We start from the raw sequence: 15,358 nt of genomic DNA, 5'->3' as shown, positions 1-15,358 counted from the left end.
TGTGTGTGTGTGTGTGTGTGCATTGTCGTCTTTGTTTCTGAGCTGCTGAAAGTCTGACACCTCTGTTAACAGCAGAGCTTATTCATAATTTCTTAACCCACTGTCTTTCCCTATAAGAATAATAAATAATTAATAATTAATAGTAATATTAATAAAGGAAAGACATTTATTTACCTCCAAGTTCTGGGAGCCAGGTGACCAAGATGGGTGGCTATATCTGGTGAAGGACTCACGTTGCACCCTAACATGGCAGAAAGACAAAAGGGCAAATGGGCACAGACCCATGAGGCAACACAGCCTGCTGTTGTGGCACCAAACAGAAGCATCATGGTTTTTACCGCAAGTTTCCGTGAGGACAAGATTTATTCAAACCACTGAGCACAACTTCCTCACTGAAGTAATTCCTCTTATACTATGGAGTCCATCCAAGTAAAGGTAGTTGCTATAGCGACAACGTCCCTCTAACCTCAATTGGGCAAGCATCACAGTTTTGTAATCTTTGCATTCAATCAGAACAGGGCATTTGTCCTGGTCACAGTTTCATGTCTTTGAATATGTGTGTTTTTAGAAAGTCGGTATACATCGTGATCTCATGTTCATGCCCTTGACCCAGTTTCTCCTCGTCGTTTTATAATAATTTATATCACCGAGCCCTTTTCCATATATTACCAAACATTTTATTTTGCTATTTGTCAGTGGATGGACTGCCAGACCGAAGGCCGTCATGAGAGAACTGTGCTGCTGTGAACATCTGTCTATGGGCGTATAGAAGATTTCACACAGGCATAGTTTTTCACTGTCTTGAGTACTTGTGGGCATTGGCATCCGCTCAGCATCTGCTAGGGCCTCTGGGCTGGGTCCAGACATGGCTCCGTTTCACTTGTGGGTGCCCCTTTAATACCCGAACAATATATTATATATTGTCTCTTTACTAATCTCGCTGAACTTGCCCAAAATTCTCCTCCTGAGACTTAACCAGAGAACAGAGTCTCTGCTGGGCTTTTCTGAGACGTCCTTTGTCGCTGCAATGAATCTGAGTCTTCACCTTAGCCTCAGGCAGACTCTTCAGACAGGGGCAAAAAGCAGCCACATTCTTCACCAAAACACCACAAAAACAATCTCCAGGCCACATTCTTCACCAAAACACCACAAAAACAATCTCAGGCCACATTCTTCACCAAAACACCACAAAAACAATCTCCGGGCCACACACTGAAATTCTTCTCCCTGAAGCCTCCTGGGCCAGGTCTATGCAGTTAAAATCACTCACAGCCACAAAGTCTTCCTGCCAGGATGGCTCATTGGGCCCCACTCAAACCATTCGTGGCTTTCCAAATCCAAAGTCCCAAAATTCACGTTCTTCCAAATAAAAGTATAGTCAGGCCTATCAGTAATACCCAGGCCTTGGTATCAACTTCTGACTTACTTAGGGTTTTACTGCTGCGGACAGACAGCGTGACCGAGGCAGCTCTCACAGGGACATATGACTGGGGCTGGCTTACAGGGTCAGAGGTTCAGTCTGTCATCATCATGGCAGGAGCAGGGCAGCGTCCAGGCAGGATGGTGCAGGAGGAGGTGAGAGTTCTCCATCCTCATCTGAAGGCTGATAGCAGAGCACTGAGAGACTTACAACCCACACCCACAGGGCCACGCCCACTCCAGCAGGGCCACACCCTCTCCAGCAGGGCCAAATCCACTCCAGCCAGGGTCACACCCACTCCAGCCAGGGTCACACCTACTCCAGCAAGGCCACAACCACACCCACTCCAGCAGTGCCACACCCACTCCAGCAGGGCCACACCCTCTAATAGTGCCACTCCCTGGGATGAGCACAAACAAACCATTAAAGTGGTTGGGTTCAGCCAATAAGGAGAGAAAATGAGTGGAGCTCAGAAGCCAAAGGGGGGTGAAGGTTGCGACATCTGAGCCATTGCGATGCTAGAGCCACATAGCTCAGTTTAATTCAGGTTCCTATTTGTCATACAGTACAGATGGGTAAGAGAATTAAAGCTGAGTAGCACTCATGTGTGTGTGTGTGTGTGTGTGTGTGTGTGTGTGTGTGTGTGCGTGTGCTCGTGTGTGCATGTGTGCACATCTGTGTGTATATGTGTGTGTGCATGTGTGTGTCTATGTGTCTGTGTGTGTGTGTCTGTGTGTGCATGTGTGTGTGAATGTCTGTGTGCATCTGTGTGTGTATGTGTGCGTGCGCTCATGTGTGCATGTGTGCACATCTGTGTATATGTGTGTGCATGTGTGTGTGTCTGTGTGTCTATGTGTCTGTGCATGTGTGTGTGAATGTCTGTGTGCATCTGTGTGTGTCTGTGTGTGCATGTCTGTGTGTGTATGTGTGCGTGCGCTCGTGTGTGCATGTGTGCACATCTGTGTGTATATGTGTGTGTGCATGTGTGTGTGTGAGCATGTGTGTGTCTGTGTGTGTGCATATGTGTGTGTGTCTGTGTGTGTTAGTCCTACACTTTTGCCATGTGGTGATAGTGTATCACCATAATCAGACGAAACGTTCTGTCACAATGACCTCTGTCCTGTGACCCTTATGAAAGGGGCTGACGTCCTCTGTCCACATTCCCCTGTTTTGCATCTCTCTGACGTTTAAGAACTTGTTAAGTGTGAAAATGTCAGATGTGGTCTCACGTGTTTGCGTTTGTCTGTGCTCAGGCTCGTGTTTGGGATAGATGTGGAGAAGATTTGCGGTGACCTTGAACCACCTTTTGCTCATCTCTCGGATGAGAACCCTGGCTCCCACCCTTGTGCTCATAAATGCTTTTAGTCTTTGGACCCTGATTAGAGATAGTTTACACACTAGACAAGAGAGAAAATGAGTTTGAGAAAAACAGTCCTTCTGGACTCTCCACAGATGCTTTGGTGAAAGAAGGAAAATGAGCTTAAGCTTTTTTGGAGCTCTCCTGGGGACAGAAGGAGGTGGGAAACCTCTTGCCTCCTTGCTTTCTCCTATTGGAGAAGTGCTTATTTCTGGCTCTTGGTCCTTTAAGTACGATATCTGGGAACTTTTGGTGGGACACCATCTAGCTCCTTCCCTCTATGTCTATTGTCTGTCCTTCGTGCTCCAAGCTGTCCATGTATGTTAGTTTATGGCTGGGGTTTGCTTCTAGTTGCTTGAATGTTTTGTCTTTCATGTTTAAAAGAAAAAATGGTTAAAACTAAATGCTGGTTGATTCCTCCCTTGATTTAGTTTTAAGTCCTTTCAAGAAAGGAACAAATAAATAAAAAGCAGTTTCAATTGACCTTTAGAGATTTGCATCATAGATAACTGGTTATCTCTGGTGTCAACAGTCATGCATGTCTCTGACTGACTGGATCTGGCATCAATGGAGAAATGTAGCTAGGAGCCTAGGTCTGTCCACTGGGGAAGCTCCCCAGGGGGCTGGCTAAGTGTTTACACTAGCTGATCTTAAAGGTGCCAGCAGCTTCAAAGCTTCTATGGTAATGGAGCTGTTTGCTGTTTCTCTTGGAGAAATCTTTGACTGTGATTATTGGATTCAACAGGTAACAAAGTGCTTCTTTTAAAATGACAGCTAGAAAAAGTAAAAATGGTGTTTGATCTAAATACTAAAGATATGTGTTGTCACTTCATTTTTTTCTGTTTGGTTTTAAATGTATAATGCGCTCTACATGTCTTGGCTATAGGGTGACTGGCTTTTAAGTTATTGGGTATGGTTAAAAATTTGTAACAGTGGTAACAGAAAGTTGGCTTAAAACTGGAGTCATTCTAGACAACACGTGGCATGAGCCAACGCAGGGAAACAGGTCTAGATTGGGATAATATTTTAATATAACTCTTATAATGGAAACCAGACTTATAAAAGAATTTAGGGCAATGTCTCTTTGGTGAGGTATTAGAGCCTGCACCATAGTTCGTTCATATGCAAGGCTTGGCAGTCATACTTTATAGCAGGAGGAATGGACTTGGAGTTTTGGAGAGACTGGATTTTAGAGAATAGATTGTTTGCTGGAGGGTGAGTTTTGCTTTCCAAAGTTATGGCTGTGCTCTTGTGTTACAAGGGAAACTTAAAGATTGTGGTTAATGATTGTCAGTGTTACATTGACTACAGTTTACAGTTCGATCACAGAGAGACGCAGGATTCTAACTCACACATATTTGTAATTAAGGAAAAATCAAATAGGTGGAGATTGTTACGAAGGGTTAATGAGGCTATGGAACTTATAAGGGCATTACAGCCTGGTTGCTTACTCCAACTGCTATTTCAAGAAATACATATAGAATTATTATAGGTTTAAGAGATTGTTTTTAGGCTGTTTCTTTGCACTCTGGGGTTGTTATGAAATATTTCATTTCTTGTGTTTTCTTTGGTGTTGTTTGCCTTGACCATACATTTGTGTGCCTTTTTGAAAGAAAAATGTATTCATTTTTATTTGTTTTGATGAATTTATTTGGCTGACTTTTGTCTGTGGTCCCTCTGCATGCAGTTCCCTCAGTGGCCAGCAGATGGCACTAGATACCCTGTTACAGATGATGGTTAAGCACACGCTAGGTCCTCTGAGTGAGCAGCAGATTTTGCATTGGGTTCTGTTGTTTATGACCTGGAGTTTGCCTCTCCCCTATGTTTATCTGTCATTCATGTCTCTGACTGAATCCAGCCTCCCTGGAGAGCTCTGTGAGCTGGGTTACAGCTGGTCTCCTGGGAGTCAGGTAGTACTGTCTCTGTTTAGGGTGGGCCTCCTGTGTCTCTGGTTAGAGCAGGCCTCCAGGGTCCCTGGAGTACAAACCCACAGGCCTCAGAGAATTTTGAGAGAGTCTGTACTATTATTTTCTATCTTCCCTTCACATTTCCTACATCTTTAATGGAGTACAGAGTTGGCAACTATGAATTATATTTCCTAGGTGTCTCTCAAACCAAGAGTTTGCATGTGACTAAGTTCTAGCCAGAAACATATGAACAGAGTCCATAGGCAAAATGTCTGCCATTTTCTTCTTTATGTTTACCCTCCCTAGTACTGAGGGTCAAATTCCTATATCCTTTTTTGTTTTTTTTTTTTTTCTTTTTCGGAGCTGGGGACCCCAGGGCCTTGTGCTCGCTAGGCAAGCGCTCTACCGCTGAGCTAAATCCCCAAAGATAGTTCTTAAAGATAGTTGCTTTATTCAATATCAAGAATGTATGTGTAAAGTGTCAACATCTGGTGTTGGGAATTGTCTTATTTTGTCCCCCAAAAAGCCTCACTTCTAGACCTGAGTGTCCTGAGGGTTTCAACTGATAATAAAGAGTTGCCATAGCCAATGGCTGAGCAGAAAGACAAAAAGACAGGTCAAGGGATTGGGAGAGAGGAGAGGATGAAGAGAGTCACCATGATCCAGAGTTAGAAGGATCAGATTTAAGAGCTACAGGAGAGAAAGCAGCCTATGATGTAGGTAGAAGGGAATAGGACCCTATTGGGGGAGTGGGGTGTGTCCCAGAAGGTAACAGAGCAGCAAAGATAAAACATAGATTTAAAAGGTGTTAAACCTGGGATGCTGGGTGGAAGGGAGATGTACGGTAGCTGTCAGGAGGATTAGAAATGTGTCTTTCATTCTTGAAACCAGAGAACTCTTGGGCAGGTGCCATGACTGTACTAAAGAGCCAAAGTTGTTTAATTAATTCACTGCTACAGTCTGGTACATTGAAGTCCCAAGTGAGGGTCGCATTAACCTGGACACGGGTTACACAGCCCAGTCAGCCAATGCACAGTTTATTCAGTTTCAACTTCTTTTAAAGGCAAAGCAGGATAAAAGTTTCCCACCGTTTCTAGTTCTCACCAGCTGCTATTTGTCTAGCAATAGCACATCTTGGATCAAAGTGACCCAAACCTCCTTGCAGACTGAGAAATCTGTCAGCAGCCCAACTCTTAGACGTGTTAGAGGTGCTGCTGTCTAATTAAGCTATAAACAAAGTTACTTTCTCATGAGAAAATGACCATTGAAGTCCACGTCCTCAGGTTCTCAGCTTATTTGGGAGACAGAGCACCAGGATCCTCTGCTTGAGGAAGTTGCCTCCTCTGCATCTCAGTGTGCTGAGAGTGACCGAACCACCCTAGGGTGCCCTGCAGCTGGCAAGCTAGGAGCAGTCACCTCATGACATTTCTCTAAATTAAAGAAAAATAGTGTCAACCCTAATCCCTAGAGAATGGCTAAGCAGACAGAGGGACCTGTGGCCCTGAATAGCCAGAGAAATGCTGCCCTCTGTGGATTGGCTGCCTACCTTTGGGCTATCACAGGCAAGGGAAAACTCTCAATATTTGCACCAGATCCAGTCTTTTCCAATAGTTTGGCCTGTGCCCTAATTAACTTAAAACACTTAATAATTTTAGTATTAATATTTTATTCCATATTTCAGCTACATAATTCAGACTGTGCCTAAAATGGGAAAAATGAAAGGAAGTAAATTCTTAGTAATCTCAGATGTAAGAATCAGGGACTTTAGAGAATTATACTTTGTTGTATAACTAAACCTTCAAGAAGTTCCGCCTAAGCCTTGAGTGTGACCAAGCAAGACTGAGCCAGAAAGCAACATTCTGGTTCACTTTTATACTAGACTCAAGGACAATCATATACATACACACATCAATCACATACACATAATACATACACACATCAATCACAGACATTTTCTTCTGTCCTCTCCTGCTTATATGGAAAGCAATGGAGCCAGAAACTCAGATGATAAACTTCAGTCCAAACACAAGAAGCCAATTAAAATAACAACAACAATAGAGAAACCTGGTTTGATGGCACACATTTTGCTGGGGGGACAGAGACTCCATATCCTCCCTACCCAGCTAGCCGGGCTGGGTATTAAGACAGATTAATATTCCTAGTCAAATGAAAACTCCCATTTTATAAAAACTGGTGGATGGCACCAGAAGAGTAAACCCCAAGGTTGTCCTCTGGCCTGCACACATGCAAGCTCACATATGCAGAGCCACAGGACCAAACTAGCCTGTAAAAGGTTTTTCATGAGCCAGGAAGATAGCTCAATGGATAAAGGTTCTTGTGTGGCCAAGCCTGACATAATCAGTTCACTACCTGGGACCTACCCAGAAACCTGACTCCTACCAGATGGCCCTGACCTCCATGCTTTGAGGTTTGGTCTGTTGCTCTTTAATGTAATGCTAACTGCAGGCCTCCACGGCCTGATTGTCCCAGAGACAAGAGAGTCCACATGTAGACCCAAGTGATACTATGTAAACTTGTGTCCCCAAATTATTTCTGATAAGTGAATAAGGATTCCAACAGTCAACAGCTGGGCACAGGCAGGGTTTAGCATCCCAGGACTTCAGGCATCCAAGAAGAACCATGAGTAATAAAGAAGGTGAAGGGAGGAGGACGCCGCCATGGGTCAGGTGGGTTGGCTAATTGGAGTTAAGAGCAGCCCAGATGAAACACAGCAAATTATATAGTGGGATCATTAGCAGGGAAACAGACATAACAGCCAGAGGATCCATATCTGCCCAGCTCCTGTGCTGATTAAGGCTTAATGTAAATATAAAGCTTGTGGGTGTCTTTTATCTGGGAACTAAGTGGTCAGAGGGAGGGGAGAAAACCTTGGTTGGGATTAAATAATTTCTACAACATCTACACTCACAACTCCTGCCCCTCTACACACACACACGAAAAAATAAATGTAATTTTAAAAACGGGGATAAGGAACTTGTCATCAACCACGGGGATCCAAGTTCTATCACTAAAACCCATGTGGTAGGAGAATTACCTCCTCACTCATTGTCCTCTGACCTCCATATATGCACACTAACACATATAGGCATATGCACACAGAATATGATAATGTATCTATTAGCGGATTAATAAATTAATTAAAGGTTTTTCAAATCATCTGTTCTTGGCCCCCACTCACTTCTGTGTTTGGTTTACACAGCTCGCTTCCCTACATCTGCCTCTCCTTCTCACATGCCTTTCATGCTTGCATGTGTGTTTCTCCTCTCTTAGTGTCCATGTTTAAATCTATATTCACTTGTTTATTAACTACAGAACTGGTGGCTAGACACATGGTTTCCTGGTTAAAAGAACTTGCTGTGTGATCATAAGGCTTGGAGTCCAAATCCCATCATCCTGCAAACACCAGCCACTACATCTGCCAGGAATCAGACAACATCCTCTTGGGCAGAAATAATGAAATACTGCCAGTAATTTGGAGGAACACACACAAATATATGGCAAAAATGCAAAATTTGTCCTTTTAAAATGTAGCTCACAAAAGTGTTAGGACCTGGGTTATGAATCAAAGGGAAGTAAAAATCGTGGTTCCTTTTATACCATGTGAGCCAACCAAGTACTGTTATCTCTACAAACCTGTTCCTTTGTCCATACACCAAATTTAAATAGTGCTTTGGGATATTAAATGGGAAACCACTTAGCAAAGAGTCCTGGAGCATAGTCCACACTATGGAATTCACCAATTATTATTAAGTTTTGGAACAAATGTTAAAAAACAAGTAGTCTTTCATGTTCATTTTTAAGTGTCAGGCATAAGACTTAAAATCCTATGACATAAGGTTGAGACTGATATATAAAAGGAATTACAAAACACCATTTGCCAAGGACAAATGCTAAGTAAAAATACACTCCAGCTTGAGAACCAGAATACAACATGTAGGAAAGCTCCTTGTACAAAATGATAGAAAACATCACACTAAAGATAATAAGACACCTCTCCTTCCTGAACAGTACAAGAAACAGAATTCGCTGAGATCTTCTAGGGTTTTCCTGTCGGGATAAAGGAAGCCCCAGTAAGTTCTCTCGTCACCACAATCGTATTTCCAGTAGAACATCAAAGCAAAACCTAGGAAAGGCATCTGTAGCTTTCCCATTCTCAGCAATTCATTTTTATTTCATTCTAGACTTACCGATAAACTACTTAGAAAGTCAAACACATTTTGGTAGGCAGCAAAATTTCACTCAAAAAATAAATAAAAATGAATTCTATTTTATCTTTTGACAACAATGAAAAGTGTCAGAGAACAAGAAACGGTAACACACCTTTAATCCCAGCACTCTGGAGACAGAGGTAGGTAGGCAGATCACTTGACTTTGAAACCAGGCTGATCTATAGGCTACTCAGGAAAAGTTTGTGCATCACTGAAAAAAATCCAGCCTCCAACGAAACGAGAGAGAGAGAGAGAGAGAGAGAGAGAGAGAGAGAGAGAGAGAGAGAGAGGAAGAACCGATTTTATTAAAAAGTTTGGATTATCTGTTTATATGTTTCTTTGCTTGGGGACTGGAGTGCGGAGGGTTTTCTAGCAAAATAAAGCAAGCAGAATTTACTTACGAAGCCTGCAGGCTCATTTCCTACAGCAGTACTATCCACCCCACTGCTAAACTCTGCAGAGCATCGATGGAGTGGGTGTGAAACTCCTCCAGTTTTCCTTCAAGCTGTAAACTGCAGGCCAGTCGCATCCTCAACGCTGCCTCCCAAAGTGGCATCTCCATCTTATACCATCTCATCCCATGTGGTTGGGGGAATGAGAAGGACATGCAGGCTCTGATGCTGTTTCCACTGTGTTTACTTTCCAAATGCTTTTATATCCTTTCTGTTTTCATGTTCCCCTTATAACAAAAGCCTCTGTGGCACTATTTCTATGTAATTGTCTCTAGCTTGTCACTACATGAGTACATGGTGTCCAGACTCTGCTGACTTTAATAGATACCAGAGAAAATTCGAGATCCACACCCCAGACCCCTCTGCCTTTATCTTGCTAGTTTCCACCCCAACTCAGTAGTGCATCGTGAGAGGATTCTCAGAGAGGTGTGTGGACAGTCTAGTTTCTGATGAACAAGCTCTGTCTACATCACTTCCTCAATGACAACCCCTCAAACCCTAGGATATGCATCCTAGTAATGTGAGGCAGCCAGTATGAAGCCCCTGACTTTTGCTTAGGGCAAACATTTAAGCAGGGCATACCCTGATCTTAGGTGCAGGGAAGTTTGTCTGACTGACAGGTGGCTTTGGGTCTCAGTGAGAAATCCCTACTTAAAGGTGGACTTAAGCAGTATTACAGAGCAATAGTGATAAAAAATTGCATGGTATTGGTACAGAGACAGACAGATAGACCAATGGAATAAATTGAAGACCCAGAAATGAACCCACACACCTACGGTCACTTGATTTTTGGCAAAGGAGCCAAAACCATCCAATGGAAAAAAGAGCATTTTCAACAAATGGTGCTGGTTCAACTAGAGGTCAGAATGTAGAAGAATGCAGATCGATCCATGCTTATCACCCTGTACAAAGCTTAAGTCCAAGTGGATCAAGGACCTCCACATCAAACCAGACACACTCAAACTAATAGAAGAAAAACTAGGGAAGCATCTGGAACACATGGGCACTGGAAAAAATTTCCTGAACAAAACACCAATGGCTTACGCTCTAAGATCAAGAATCGACAAATGGGATCTCATAAAACTGCAAAGCTTCTGTAAGGCAAAGGACACTGTGGTTAGGACAAAACGGCAACCAACAGATTGGGAAAAGATCTTTACCAATCCTACAACAGATAGAGGCCTTATATCCAAAATATATAAAGAACTCAAGAAGTTAGACCGCAGGGAGACAAATAACCCTATTAAAAAATGGGGCTCAGAGCTAAACAAAGAATTCACAGCTGAGGAATGCCGAATGGCTGAGAAACACCTAAAGAAATGTTCAGCATCTTTAGTCATAAGGGAAATGCAAATCAAAACAACCCTGAGATTTCACCTCACACCAGTGAGAATGGCTAAGATCAAAAACTCAGGTGACAGCAGATGCTGGTGAGGATGCAGAGAAAGAGGAACACTCCTCCATTGTTGGTGGGGTTGCATTCTGGAAATCAGTCTGGAGGTTCTTCAGAAAATTGGACATTGAACTGCCTGAGGATCCAGCTATACCTCTCTTGGGCATATACCCAAAAGATGCCCCAACATATAAAAAAGACACGTGCTCCACTATGTTCATAGCAGCCTTATTTATAATAGCCAGAAGCTGGAAAGAACCCAGATGCCCTTCAACAGAGGAATGGATACAGAAAATGTGGTACATCTACACAATGGAATATTACTCAGGTATCAAAAACAATGACTTTATGAAATTCGTAGGCAAATGGTTGGAACTGGAAAATATCATCCTGAGTGAGGTAACCCAATCACAGAAAGACACACATGGTATGCACTCATTGATAAGTGGCTATTAGCCCAAATGCTTGAATTACCCTAGATGCCTAGAACAAATGAAACTCAAGACGGATGATCAAAATGTGAATGCTTCACTCCTTCTTTAAAAGGGGAACAAGAATACCCTTGGCAGGGAATAGAGAGGCAAAGATTAAAACAGAGACTGAAGGAACACCTTCAGAGCCTGCCTCACATGTGGCCCATACATATACAGCCACCCAATTAGACAAGATGGATGAAGCAAAGAAGTGCAGACCGACAGGAGCCGGATGTAGATCGCTCCTGAGAGACACAGCCAGAATACAGCAAATACAGAGGCGAATGACAGCAGCAAACCACTGAACTGAGAATAGGCCCCCCGTTGAAGGAATCAGAGAAAGAACTGGAAGAGCTTGAAGGGGATCGAGACCCCATATGAACAACAATGCCAAGCAACCAGAGCTTCCAGGGACTAAGCCACTACCTAAAGACTATACATGGACTGACCCTGGACTCTGACCCCATAGGTAGCAATGAATATCCTAGTAAGAGCACCAGTGGAAGGGGAAGCCCTGGGTCCTGCTAAGACTGAACCCCCAGTGAACTAGACTGTTGCGGGGAGGGCGGCAATGGGGGGAGGGTGGGGAGGGGAACACCCATAAGGAAGGGGAGGGGGGAGGGGGATGTTTGCCCGGAAACCGGGAAAGGGAATAACACTTGAAATGTATATAAGAAATACTCAATTAAAAAAAAAAAAAAAGGTGGACTTGTCACAAGAAAGAGACCAGAGCTGAGTCTTACATTCTTAGAACTTCATATCTTATCAATTACACTTCTGGGCTCTGTGCTTTCAGTCACCACATATTCAAGTCACCAGTTTTGTTTGTTTATTTGTTTGTTTGTTTCCAGTATTGGACAGAGAGAGGTAGCAGTTCTACTGTGTTCTGTGTTTCAGACATATGACTGGATGGTTGCCTTTCTGTCTCTACTTCTGCAGTTAGACCATCAGGCTGGCTTAGTAAATTGGAATCCTCATTTTGTAGTTCAAAAGTGACTTCTTCCCACTTCTAATTGTAGCATCAGCATCTCAGTACAAGTTTAGTTTATACATAGTCTAGGATTTCTTAACAGAAAACATATTGATACCCTCAGCTTTAGAACTGAGACATAAACCTTTGCTAATTTTCAGTTCCTGTTCTTGAGGCCATTGTATTTGGGGAACATCATGTGATTAGTAATTGCACATCAACTTGGTCAGGCATGAGATGCCCAGGAGCTGACTAAATAGTATGTCTTACTATATCTGGAAGTGTGTTCTAAAGAGCTTAGCATCCACACTGGTGGACTAAAGGACATAACTGCTCCTCTGTGTGTGTGTGTGTGTGTGTGTGTGTGTGTGTGTGTGTATGTGTGTGTATGTATGTGTGTATGTGTGTGTGTGTATGTATGTGTGTATGTGTGTGTGTATGTGTGTGTGTGTGTGTGTGTGTGTGTGTGTGTGTGTGTGTGTGTGTATGTGTGACATCTGGCCAGTTGCTAGCTGAATAGAAAGAGGAATATAGGTGAAGGTTGATTTCTAGCTTGATTTGGGGGATTGATCTGTCAGTGACATTTTTGATTCTCAGATCTCAACTGTGAGCTCTTCAGTTTTGAGATTTCTTTCAAACATAACACTGACTTTACAAGTAGATATACATAGAGAGCCACATGTAAGTCAAGGGCTGGAATACAGACTGAGAAAACTGTTCCTAGGCAGTTTTGTAGCTTGAGTGTGAAATACAGTATTGACAAAAACATTGTGCATCATATGACTGTGTATACAGAACACACATACATAGAGAGACATATACAATTGGTTCTATTTCTTTTATTTTTTTTGAAGCACTCTGACTAATACTTAGTACTTGAAATCTAAAATTCATAGTTTTCTTTATGGATCTGTAAGTCAGAGGCTTTGGAAGGCAAGTTACTTGCTGTAAGTCATTCTTCAAAGGAAGGCAAAGATAAACATGAAGGAAAGGAGAATGTCGTGGAGGAAGTTAACACTGGGCTTGGATAGTTCCATTGGCAGGACTCGTGTCTTTCAAAACACTCAATCTTTACTTCCTGATTTCTACACATGTCTAAATGTTTTCAAAGGGAGTTCTAAGACCTCCATCTGTGCCTGGTAGTAAACTAGACAAGGCTCACACCATTCACTGTAGCAAACAGAAGTCACTGAAACCTGGAGACTAGATTTAAAGGATGTGCACTGTCATCCACACAGTCCACAGAGTCCTGTGAAGTTTCTATGTTGCTGGCTATTTTATGTTTTCTATCCTCCAGCACCATCAGTCACTATCCTTGGTTCTCGTTTTGAGCCTGAACCTCATTAAGGACCTGCTAGAACGGCAGTCTGAGTAGATCTCTGGTCATAGAGGATAGCAAGAAAGATGAGAACCATGAAGGTAATGCTAACTGCAGGCCTCGTGAGAGAAAGATGAGAACTCATGAAGGACTGAAGCCTTTGAGGACACACTGGATGTGCACATATCTTACCGTCTCCAGCCTTAGTAGCACCAGTATCCTGCAGAGGAGCTCAATGATCTGAAAATGTACATGACTTGAGACTTGAAGAACCACTGGTGGAGACCGAGGAGTTCCAATTGCAAATGATGTCCTGTGCAGCAGAATGAGCCAGCAGGTCAGGGGGAGTGTGGGATGCTACCAGCATGCCCAGAGACTTGCATTTTGTTTTTAGCGTGGGGACACCATGATAATGCTTCTCTGCTGCCTTTCAGATGACAGGCAACATGACACTTGCTCAATCGCAAGCGAGTCCTTGTCACAAGGATTCTGGATGATGTTTTCTTCTCCTCTGGAAGATACAAAGAAACTCTACCATTCAGCTCCTCCAAGGCTTCAGGCATCTGCATGGAAGGCACAGCAAGAGGAGAGACAGTGTCAGTGCATCCACTGCTCCTTCACAGTCTATCTCATTAGGAAAACAAAAGGCCTCCCAGGAATTCTGAGGCCTGCAAAGAAGGAGGTGGAAACAGCTTTCGAATGACTCAAAAGCGTTTTTTAAAAAAAATCTATTGAGTTCTCATTTGAAGTTCATAGAACACTCACTTCCTAGTTTGAAAATTGGTATTTGAGGAGCAAATTAAACATCCAAACTTCGTAAAATCTTCCTAAAAATGTATCTTAAGGAAACCAAATAGGTCCAAATGATGACTGTTTTACTGTATAGAAGACTGTTAATTAAGAATATGGAAAGCAAGACAGAGTCAGAAAAGCCCACATTCTGTAATTCCTATTAAATTTAGCAATTTAGTTAATATGTTGAATTCTAATTAAAATGTTTAGCTGTTGGGACCTAAGAAAGTCACATAGGACCAAAAGTAACCCTGCAGAGATTGCTTTCTTGTGGCTGATTGGGAAAGAGGGGCTAAGGGTTCAGTGAAAGCTCAGACTGGACCAACAAGCTCATCAGGTAAAGGAACTTGCCACCAAGCCTGGTGACTTGAGTGTGATCTCTGGAATCAGGTCCAAAGGACAGAACTCCTCCCAAAAGTTATCCACTGATGCCACACAGTGCACAGTGGAATTCATGTGCACAAGTGCGCGCGCGCGCGTGCGCGCGCGCACACACACACACACACACACACACACACACACACACACACAGAGGGGGGGGGCGTGAATACACATAATATATTTTGCAAAGGCTCAAATGTCACAGTGCCAAAGAATGAATCTTAGCATCCAGTCAGTGTTTCAGAACAGAAGGCAGAAGCAGGCCAAGTCTTCAGCAAGCTAGCAAGTTTCTAAGAATGTGGGTCCTGAGGCAAAACAAGGTTTGGAACCAGGGTGTGTCCAAACAGATGGACCATAAAAGGATTTTTTGAGAACTTGATGCAGACATTTGCACTTGCACCAGAATTATTGTTAATGTTGGCATTCATTCTACACTCCACTGAGCCAAGCTCCCTGGGCAAGCCATCCCCAAATAGGACTTGGAAGTGCCATTTCCACATTTAGCTACTAGGATAATGAGTCCCACCTCTAAATCCCCTGCCTGTGAGTTCAGAGCATTCCAGGGGTATCTGAAAAGATCTTCCCAGTACAGGCCCAATACCTCTGAGACCGTCTCATGCTCTTCCTACCCCAGCTTTAGTCTCCTTGATGGTGACCTGGGCCCTT

At 43.1% G+C, this 15,358-nt stretch overlaps 1 protein-coding gene and 1 long non-coding RNA gene across 27 annotated transcripts in view; one reads left to right on the top strand and one right to left on the bottom strand.

Annotated features, from left to right (window-relative positions):
• Positions 1-15,358, top strand: part of Ralbp1l4 (ralA binding protein 1 like 4) — a 112,685-nt gene that overhangs the window by 11,577 nt on the left and 85,750 nt on the right.
• The window catches only part of LOC102546625 (uncharacterized), a 37,311-nt gene continuing 34,573 nt past the window's right edge, over positions 12,621-15,358 (bottom strand). For 23 of the 26 annotated variants that reach the window (XR_010053158.1, XR_010053175.1, XR_005486749.2 and 20 more), the window contains 2 exons: positions 15,294-15,355; positions 12,621-14,082 (listed from right to left, as the gene is read on the bottom strand). This is a non-coding gene — a long non-coding RNA (uncharacterized LOC102546625). Of the gene's footprint in view, positions 14,083-15,218; positions 15,356-15,358 lie in introns of all 26 variants that reach the window. The other 3 variants (XR_005486757.2, XR_005486736.2, XR_005486748.2) reach the window with 2 other exon arrangements.

This window comes from Rattus norvegicus, chromosome 7, assembly GCF_036323735.1.
Source record: "Rattus norvegicus strain BN/NHsdMcwi chromosome 7, GRCr8, whole genome shotgun sequence".
NCBI lineage: Eukaryota > Metazoa > Chordata > Mammalia > Rodentia > Muridae > Rattus > Rattus norvegicus.
Note: the sequence above shows the minus strand (reverse complement) of the source record. Positions and strands in the feature narration are given on the sequence as shown.